Here is a 9,161-nt window from a genome sequence, read left to right as displayed (position 1 = left end):
TGCTTAACTGATAATATCCCTGAACTGTTGTATTAATATCACCATGTCTCAACATGCAGAGTTCTTGCTGGAGGTGCCAATCATATATCTTTTGCTTCTGTACTGGAAGCATAAATTCAAAATCTTTATGAAACTTTGCCTTAGAATCAGGTTTAATCCAGGTTAGTGTCCGACTGTACTGTATGATAAGCACTGTATGGTAAGTAAAATTTCCTAAGATTTTTCCTTCTAAATAGTCTCTGTGTTTCTTTGTTTCCTAAGAACCCCCAAAGAGCCATAACCACTAAAAAAATGTGGGCAGAAGGGCCAGTCACCCTAATATTTGCCACCCTTAGGGTATTTATTCTTCAATATCTATGTCTTGAGCATAAAATTTATGTATTTAGTACTAGGAGCCACCTTAGTTAGGGGATGCCTATGTTTATTTTTTCAACTCTAAAACTCATCTCTGTGATCTTTGAGGTCAGGGCTGTTATTGGAGAAAGCAACAGGACAAAATAAAAACTAAAAATTTAAACTATTTATAAATACTGTGGAATGTCTGGTAGGCTAAGTGGAGCACAGGTAATACTTATGCTACACCAGATATGAAACCACATTTGTGGAAGAAAAAAGGGGAAGCTTTCAGAGAGCAAAAATGAACAAGAATACAGGAAAACAGAGCTAATATATGTCTTAGATCTCTACAGTAGCAAAGTTAGTATCTTTACATTAGCAGGCACATGAAATTACAAAATAAATAGTTGACACAGGCTTTATTATTTCTTTATTGTTTATTCTTTATTTCAGACTTCTATTTGTCCAGTTTCCATTTTTTTCTTCCTCCTTTTCTTCCTTTCCTTCTCTCTTTATTCTTTTTATTCTTCCTTCTTTCAATAATATAGGATTAGATAATAATGTATTGACTTTAAAACTCTAGGTCTATTCATGTTTTCCTTCTTTGCATTATAGATACCAAAATGCACTGCCTTTCTGATCACTAAATAGATTTTTTTTAAAATGTGGAAACACAGACCATAGGACATTTAGTGTGTGTGTGTGTGTGTGTGTGTGTGTGTGTGTGTGTGTTTGTGTGTATACTTACAGTCTTTCAAGAAGTTCAAAGTAAATGAGTTGTTTCATTCACCTAAAAGAAATGGAAAGAATAACCCATAGAAAAATTTCAACAAATATATTTTTAAATTATAATAAACAAGCACAATGTGGAATGTAATTTTTGTCCAAAGTTTTCAGGATAATTAATTTGTAAATTTGTTGCATTGTGCACATTTTAACCAACATGATTACCAAACATGAAATTCTTTATCTAGTCATTTTGGATTTACAAAGAGAAAAACAATATGTGCCTGGTGTACAATGACTGATACATAGCTCTGGATCCCCTATGTGCACAGCCCACTTAGCTGATAGGCTGGCTGGCTGGCTGATTGAAGGTCTATCTCTCTCAGACAGACAGTGTAGCACAGTGGAAAGAGTGCTGGACTAGGAGCCAGAAGATCAGATATCAACTCCACAGTATCCATGGGAAAATCTCTCAGCCTTTATAGCTCTCCAATTTGTCATCTGTGAAATAGAATGAAACTATCTCCTGGCCTGCCCTGCTGGATTATTAGGAGAATCAGTGGAGACAATGCATGTGAAATCATTTTGTAAGTGCAAAGCTTTCATAGTGTAATTTGACTTAAACAGTAATTGATATTTTCCTGCTTTAAAGCCACATTTTCGGCAACTAAGGCAATTAGTTATGTCAGTTCACTTATATCCCAAAGCTAAATTTGACATAAAAGTATCAACTTCAAAGACCCAAACCACGTGTCCTGTCCTTAGGCCTGAAAACTATTTAATGTTTTCTAAAGCTGGGGTCAGTGATTTGGTACCTCAGGATGGTATCAGCAGCATGCTAATAATATTCAGCTTCAGTCCTGGACCAGTTTTCCTCTGACCTCAATATTGAAGAGTCTCAACTGTCATAAGTTAACAGCCTGGGAGGCTGGCTGATAAGAAAAATGAGGCAGGGTGAAAACACCTGGTGCTCAGCTACTTTAGGCAGGCTAAGTCAATGTTAGGAGTTCGGAGAGATTTTCAGCCAGGGTTCTCACTATCTTTACTTAAATTGATTTTAGCCTTAAGGTAAGCTATAAACCTACTTTAAGGGAGACAAGGTAGACTATCAAGGTAGTCTCTTGATTCAATTATCGAAAGGGCCAACTATGTACCTAGTCCATGAATTAATACATTCTCACTTTGTCACCTAGGTATTCAATCTGAGCAGAAGGTATTTCTCAGAAGTCCATAGCATCACTGTATGTTTTCCCCATCTTTGGGGAATAAAGGGGTACTGCTCTAATAAAACATGACTATTAGAAAGGAACCTGCCTGAACATTAGCATTGTGACAGCATTCTCATTGTCAGTGGTTAAATTGTCAGCTTTCAATTTTCAGGTATCAAAGTGAGAAGAAATGTTTCTACAAATGACCTGATTACTTTTCCCTGCCCCTGCTACTTCACAGCCACATTATATCTGGAAGCTAAGATATGGGCACAGGACTTAGGGTGTTTCCATTAACAGGTTGGTTTGCACGGCTAGATAAAGATGTCTGGGGAAGTCCAAATCTCATTTGCCATGAGGCTCCTTTGCATTTTTCCACTTGCCTTCTATACTGTATAACACAACAAAGTTAAATAGCGTAGGTTCCCAGGTCAAGGGCTAGCAATAAACTAGACCAAGTCAACAAGAAATCTAGCAGTAGAGAAGCAGAAATTTTAATAAAACTCAGGGAGCAGGGGCAAGAAATCCTAGTATTTAATTAGTTAGACCTCTTTCAGGCTCCTGATATCTGTGCAGTTATCCTCATTTTATTATTATGAGTTTGGTCATGTAAAACAACAGCAGACAAAATGGTATACTGCCTCTCCCAGCAATTTTTAAAAACGTATCTGTAAGCAGAATTATTACATTATTTTATCACAGCTATTTTTACAAAACAGGATAAAATTATTAGCAAATTAAGCCCTAGTAAAGTTGTAAACTGTTCAAGCACTTTCTTAATCAATAAATCAGAGTTGAACTAATCATTTCTAGGGTCTCTCCAAACACTAATATTCTATGTACTTCAAATGGCAAAGGGATACTGACAGCTCAAATTAACTGGGACGAAATTAAAACTTAACTTTATCAAGTTATTTATAGCTTTTCTCCTGAATGTTTTCTCTTCTTTTAATCTTTAATAACTGCATATATAGCAAATAAGGGTCAAATAGACAACAACAAAAGAATAACCAATAAGCAAATAAACAGCTAGCCCTCAATATTAAAACACTGGCTATAAGCAGAAATTCACACAATTGTTTATGATATCTACTGAAAATTCCTCCTGTATCTGTCTTTACTATAAGTGCATTGGGCCTTAGAATATGCCAAATGAGATCCTAGATGTTGCTTGTCTTCTAACTAATAAATTTATTTAATATCTTTGACTAAGTAGTTTCGATGGTCCCTTTAATTCACAGAATAGGAAAAAGGTGGTCATTGACAATTCTGTCCTAGTACACGGTGGTACTAGTTGGCCTCAATCCTGACATAGAAGAAATATCCTCAAAGCTGAAAATTCACTTAGAGTCTATTCCAGGTCAGTCCTTGGCATATTTTCTGAGAAGATCTATTAATGCCAACCTCAACAGAAATAAACACAAGCTCATTAGGAAATGACCAAGACAATCAGTCATTTAACATAAGCCAAATAGCAAAGCCTGTCAAATCATGCATATACCAACTCAAAACTAAGTAGAAATAGCAATTCTAAAACATCATAATAGGTAATATCCCACCAAAAATTACAGAGTTCAAACATTACCAACAAGTAGAGTTAATATGCTACAAAAATAACATACTAGAAAACTCCAAATGTAATGATCTCATAAGGCAAGCTTACTCAAAAAAGGCTTCAAAGTAACATATTGCAATTTAGAGCAATTCACTATGAATTATCCTTTGAATCTGACACAACTTAAGATATTCACAAAGTAACATTTCTGAACTATGTGAAAATTTTATTATTCTAAAAACAATGATAAGCTGAAAATATTAAAACATGACTAGTAATCTATTAGCTCAATTTTTAAAACACTTTCAAATATCTCCATAGATGGAGAGATTTACAGGGTAATCAAGTAGTTACAGGATATTCTTGACAGTAAATGCTAGCAGAATTAAGCTTATTATACTAATGTTTCAATATCTAAACCAACTGCAAATTTAAATTAGCAAACTAAATTGTACTTTCATATTAAAAAGCATGTCTTTTGTGGTATATGTATGAATATTTTAGACACATCCTTACATCCATAGTAGCATGGGATTAGAAGATTTTTCTGGGGTCTGTCCTGATATCACAGGGGACAGGTCTAAACCAAAAGTCTGTCTCACGTAGCTTACAGATAGGGAGACTTGTGTTTTCACTTGCGCAACCATTGCTTCTGCACAAGGCATGCTGATACTTTAACAGGGTAGGTGATGAGGGGAATGAGTCTAGGACTGGGCGGGGACAAAGCTGGGAGAAACTGACCCAGGTATAGGGCTGGTGCCCAAAGAAGTAGTCTACAATCAAATGACCACTCCAAAAGAGCACAGTGATCCTCAAGCTTGGTTGCAGCTGTCATCAGTATCAGATCCACTGAGTCTGGCAAAATGTTTCAGACGCTAGATGATCCACCAAGGCAGAAAGGGCTGTCCATAGAAGCTGCTTCATTCAAGGTCACAGAAGGAAGCATTCATCACAGTCAGGTTAGGATAATTGAAGAAGGTTTGATAAAAGGATTATTTTTAACAATGTAAGACTAGACCACAACAAAGAATGCAATACCCCAGTGCTCAGCTAGGCTGTAATCTACCCTAGGCCAGAAAGGGTGAAGAGTGGGAACAGTTCCAAGAACATCCTCTGGAAGCAGAGGACCACCTGGAGAGGAGTTCTGACCTTCAGTGGAAAGAAGTGAGCAGCTCAAGGTAACTCCAAAAGGAGGAAGCTAGTGGTATAAATATTCCTATCTCACTCAGTCACTCCCTTGAATCTCCTGCCAGCATCCCCCATTAGCCAAACCCAGCTAGAAGCCAGAAGGCAAGGGATGATAAGTTCACATGGGTCAGTATGGAGAGGGGAAGGGAAAACAAAGAAGAACTGGGTGGGGAGGGGTGTGGAAGGGCAAACTGAAGAAAGATAGCCCACCTGGGAGAACCATTCTATCCCAAACATGATTTCAGAAAATAAATGGGGATCTGAGGGTGAGGGTCCAACATTCTGGAGAAGGGTACCAGCAGAGTGAAGCGATATTTTAGAGCCTTACAGCCCTACTGAAAAAAAAATAAATAAATACTGGGTCAGTGAAAGACTCCATCCCAAATGGAGATGAGAATGCTAAGCAGAAAACCAAGGCAGAATTCAGCTGGCACAAGCTATGCCAGTGATGTGGGAGTAAAGGAAAATCCCCAGGCATGCTGGAGGACTAGCTGCAGAGCAGAACAGCTTATCTTAGATCCAGTTCCCTGATGCCTTTGGCATCCAGTGTTCTTTCTGCCTGGGTCAGGTCTGACACAAGAAGTAGTCAGGGTTGAGACTGTACTGAAGACCAGTGAGCAGTATCTGCAACTGAGAGAAAATAGGAAAGAAAGTTCCAAACAGTGCAGTAGAAGACTGCGCGGTAAGGCTCTTAGTGGGAAGTCTGAATATTTGCCCCTGCCCAAATCTCATGTTGAATCCTAATCCCCAATGATGGAGACGGGGCCTGGTAGAAGGTGTTTGGATCATGGGGGCAGATCACTCATAGCTTGGTGCTGTCTTCATGAGGGTGAGTTCTCACAAGATCTGGCTGTTTAAAAGTGTGTGGCACCTCATGCTCTCTCTCTCTCTCTTTCTTGCTCCTGCTTTCGCCATGTGATGTGCCTGCTCCCCCTTGGGCTTCTACCATGATTGTAAGCCCCCTGAGACTTTTCCAGAAGCAGATGAATGGTATGCTTCCTGTACAGCCTGCAGAACCATAAGCCAACTAAACCTCTTTTCTTATAAATGGAGATATACCTAATGCTAAATGACAAGTTAATGGGTGCAGCACACCAACATGGCACATGTATACATATGTAACAAACCTGCACATTGTGCACATGTACCCTAAAACTTAAAGTATAATAATAATAAAATTTTAAAAATCAATAAATAAATAAATAAAAATAAAATAAATTACCCAGTCTCAGGTATTCCTTTATAGCAACACAGGGACAGCCCAATACAACATTCAAATTGGGAAACGTGAAGAGAGTTTACAAAGGTTTGGGAAGAACGTAAAGAGTGTAGGGAAACTACAAGGGATGTTTTTTCAATCCTTAATCTTGAAGCAAACAAGGTGTGGAGGCAGTTACAAAACCCAGAGCTTCAGCCTGAGAGATGGTCTGCCTGACCTTCCATTGAGGAACAGAGCACGTCCTAGAGGAGGGTAAACTATGGGGAGGAAACTAAGGGGAAATAGCCCTGGACCTCATTCTTCACCCTTTTCAGATCTCCTGCAGGACTGACTCCCCCTTGACTAACCCAACCAGACACCAGAGGACCAGACTGACTTAGTCCACCCCAGTGAACCTAGTAAGCCCAAAGCAGAATGGAGAAGGGAAGAAAGGAAATGCAGTGGGACTAACCATCAATATACAGCACAGAGGGATCACATAATTTTGGCGAAAAATGAGGAGGGCCTCCTCTCTAGATACTTACTAATTACAAAAGAGAAAGTAGTAATTTTACAATATAGAAACTAGCAGACACCAATCAGCCTGGTGCAGTGGCTCATGTCCATAATCCCAGCACATTGGGAAGCCGAGGCAGGCAGATCACTTGAGCTCAGGAGTTCAAGACCAGCCTGGGCAACATGGTGAAACCCCATCTCTACTAAAAATACAAAAATTAGCCGGGAGTGGTGGCATGCGCCTGTAGTCCCAGCTACTCAGAAGGCTGAGGCAGGATAATTGCTTGAACCTGGGAGGTGGAGGCTGTAGTGAGCTGAGATCACACCACTGCACTCTAGCCTGTGTGACAGCAAGACTCCATCTCAAAAACAAAACAAAACTAGCAGATACCACCTTGACTAGGTGATCAAGGTTGACAGCTCAGTAATAGGGCAAATGGCCATGATGTGCCTCCCCATATGAAGCACTAAGAAGGACGCAACATCACATCCCCAATAGTCTTGCCAATAATATATACCTGAATCTAATCAAGAATAATCATTGGACAAACCCAAATTGAAGGACAGTCTACAAAACAATTGGCCTTTCCGCTTCAAAAATGTCAATATCATGAAAGACAAAGAAAGACTGGTGAAAGTAGGCTAAAGAAGTATGACCAGAGAATGCAAGGCATGGCATGGGATTTTCTTCTGCCTCAAGGACATTACATGACAAACTGGACTCCTCAATAAGATCTATAAATTAGGTGATAGTATTGTGTCAATGTTAATTTCACAATGGATTTTGATTATTGTGTTATTGTTATGGAATTAAAAAGCCCTTGTTTTAAAAAATAAACAATGAGGTATTTGGGGGTACAAAGACACTGTGACTGCTTCTCAAATAATTCAGGAAAATATACATAAAAAAGAAAAATATGTAGATGCAATGTTAATATTTGGAGAATTTGGATGAAGGGCATCTTGGAGTTATTTTACCATTTTTGCAACTTTTCTTCGTGTATGAAATTATGTCAAAAAATAAAAATTAGAATGATAAGAGCTTGAACTGGAGCAACTAGCAACAGGACTACAGAGAAAGGGCTGTATATAAGAAATATGTGAGAGGTAAAATCATTAATATTTAAGTGATGAATGATATGTGAAGGGTCTACAATGACTCTAAGACTTATACCATGCAATGCAGCTGTCATTGTGGTCACACTTACCATGAAATGCTAAATTATCTGAGTGATATTTTAATTGTATCCTGGCTAAAGAATCCAAATACCTACAAGGCTTTCTCTAGCATTGACATTGGTGCGACACAGTCAGTTAAATATTAGTGGATCCAAAACAGAATGCTAAATTTGTACCTTATCAATAGTGATGAGAGTTTAATTCTTTCCCCCAGGAAAAGCAGGCAATCGTGGATTTACCCAGCCTGAGAAGAAAGAATGCCCCCGACAAATCAGTCTCTCTTTTCCAGTCTTCCCTGAGGTGTAGGGTTAGTTAGGATCTTTCAAAGCAGCATAAGGACATTTAGGATACAAAAATAACTCAAACCTATGAGATAGTGATGATCTGGAATGGATAGGGGAAGAGACAACATTCCAAATCTTCTGCCCTCATGTAAAACACTCTTTTTTCCAGCACAGACTTGAAAAATCATGTCTCATAGGCTTCTATCAATCACTAATAGTTCTTATATAAGAAATTAGCACCATTTTCCTGATCCTCCTATGTGTCTTGTCCCAGGGTCCAAATCCTTGGTCTGTTCAACAAACATATACTAAACACGAACCATTAGTATAAGCCTGATAATCAGTGTCATATTGATGGGTAGGTATAATCCACACTTCTCTACAGAAAACAGTGGCTCAAGGGCCTTAAGATAGCATTTTTGCCATATTTCTTATAATAGTGTAGGTTTTGCGGGACTAATTGTAAACACGGATTTAAATGTTTAACACATATGAGTTAAATCTGTTTCTTTCACTCACAGCCCTAGTGAGATGTTGACTGTAACTAGAAAACATAAATATGGGTGGTTCCTATTGAACAACTAGCAACTAGTGCCCAGGGAACTTAGCTGCACCCACCACCTGGGCTGAGGGAAAAAGGACAGTGAAATGAAATAGCAACTGGTTGCTAATTGATATCTTTTTGAGAGGCTCCAAGAAGACATCTTTACCCATAAATGTGGTCATGCTACCATTAGAAATCTCCTTTGAAATAACTACACCTACTAAATGCTCCATTAAAATGTAAACATCCTCAGCTATGTCTATAATAGACCAAGGTAAATTAGATCATTAAACATCATGAAGACAAAGACTTTGGTGTCTGGCAATGGAAGATTTTGAAATGGAGGAGAGGGCAGAGAATAGAGAAGTATAGAGTCTTGGAAAAATGAAAATCTGCCTACTTAACCGCTTTGGCTAAGGCCAGCCCT

Source organism: Gorilla gorilla, chromosome 10, assembly GCF_029281585.2.
Source record: "Gorilla gorilla gorilla isolate KB3781 chromosome 10, NHGRI_mGorGor1-v2.1_pri, whole genome shotgun sequence".
NCBI lineage: Eukaryota > Metazoa > Chordata > Mammalia > Primates > Hominidae > Gorilla > Gorilla gorilla.
This window is presented reverse-complemented; position numbering follows the sequence as displayed.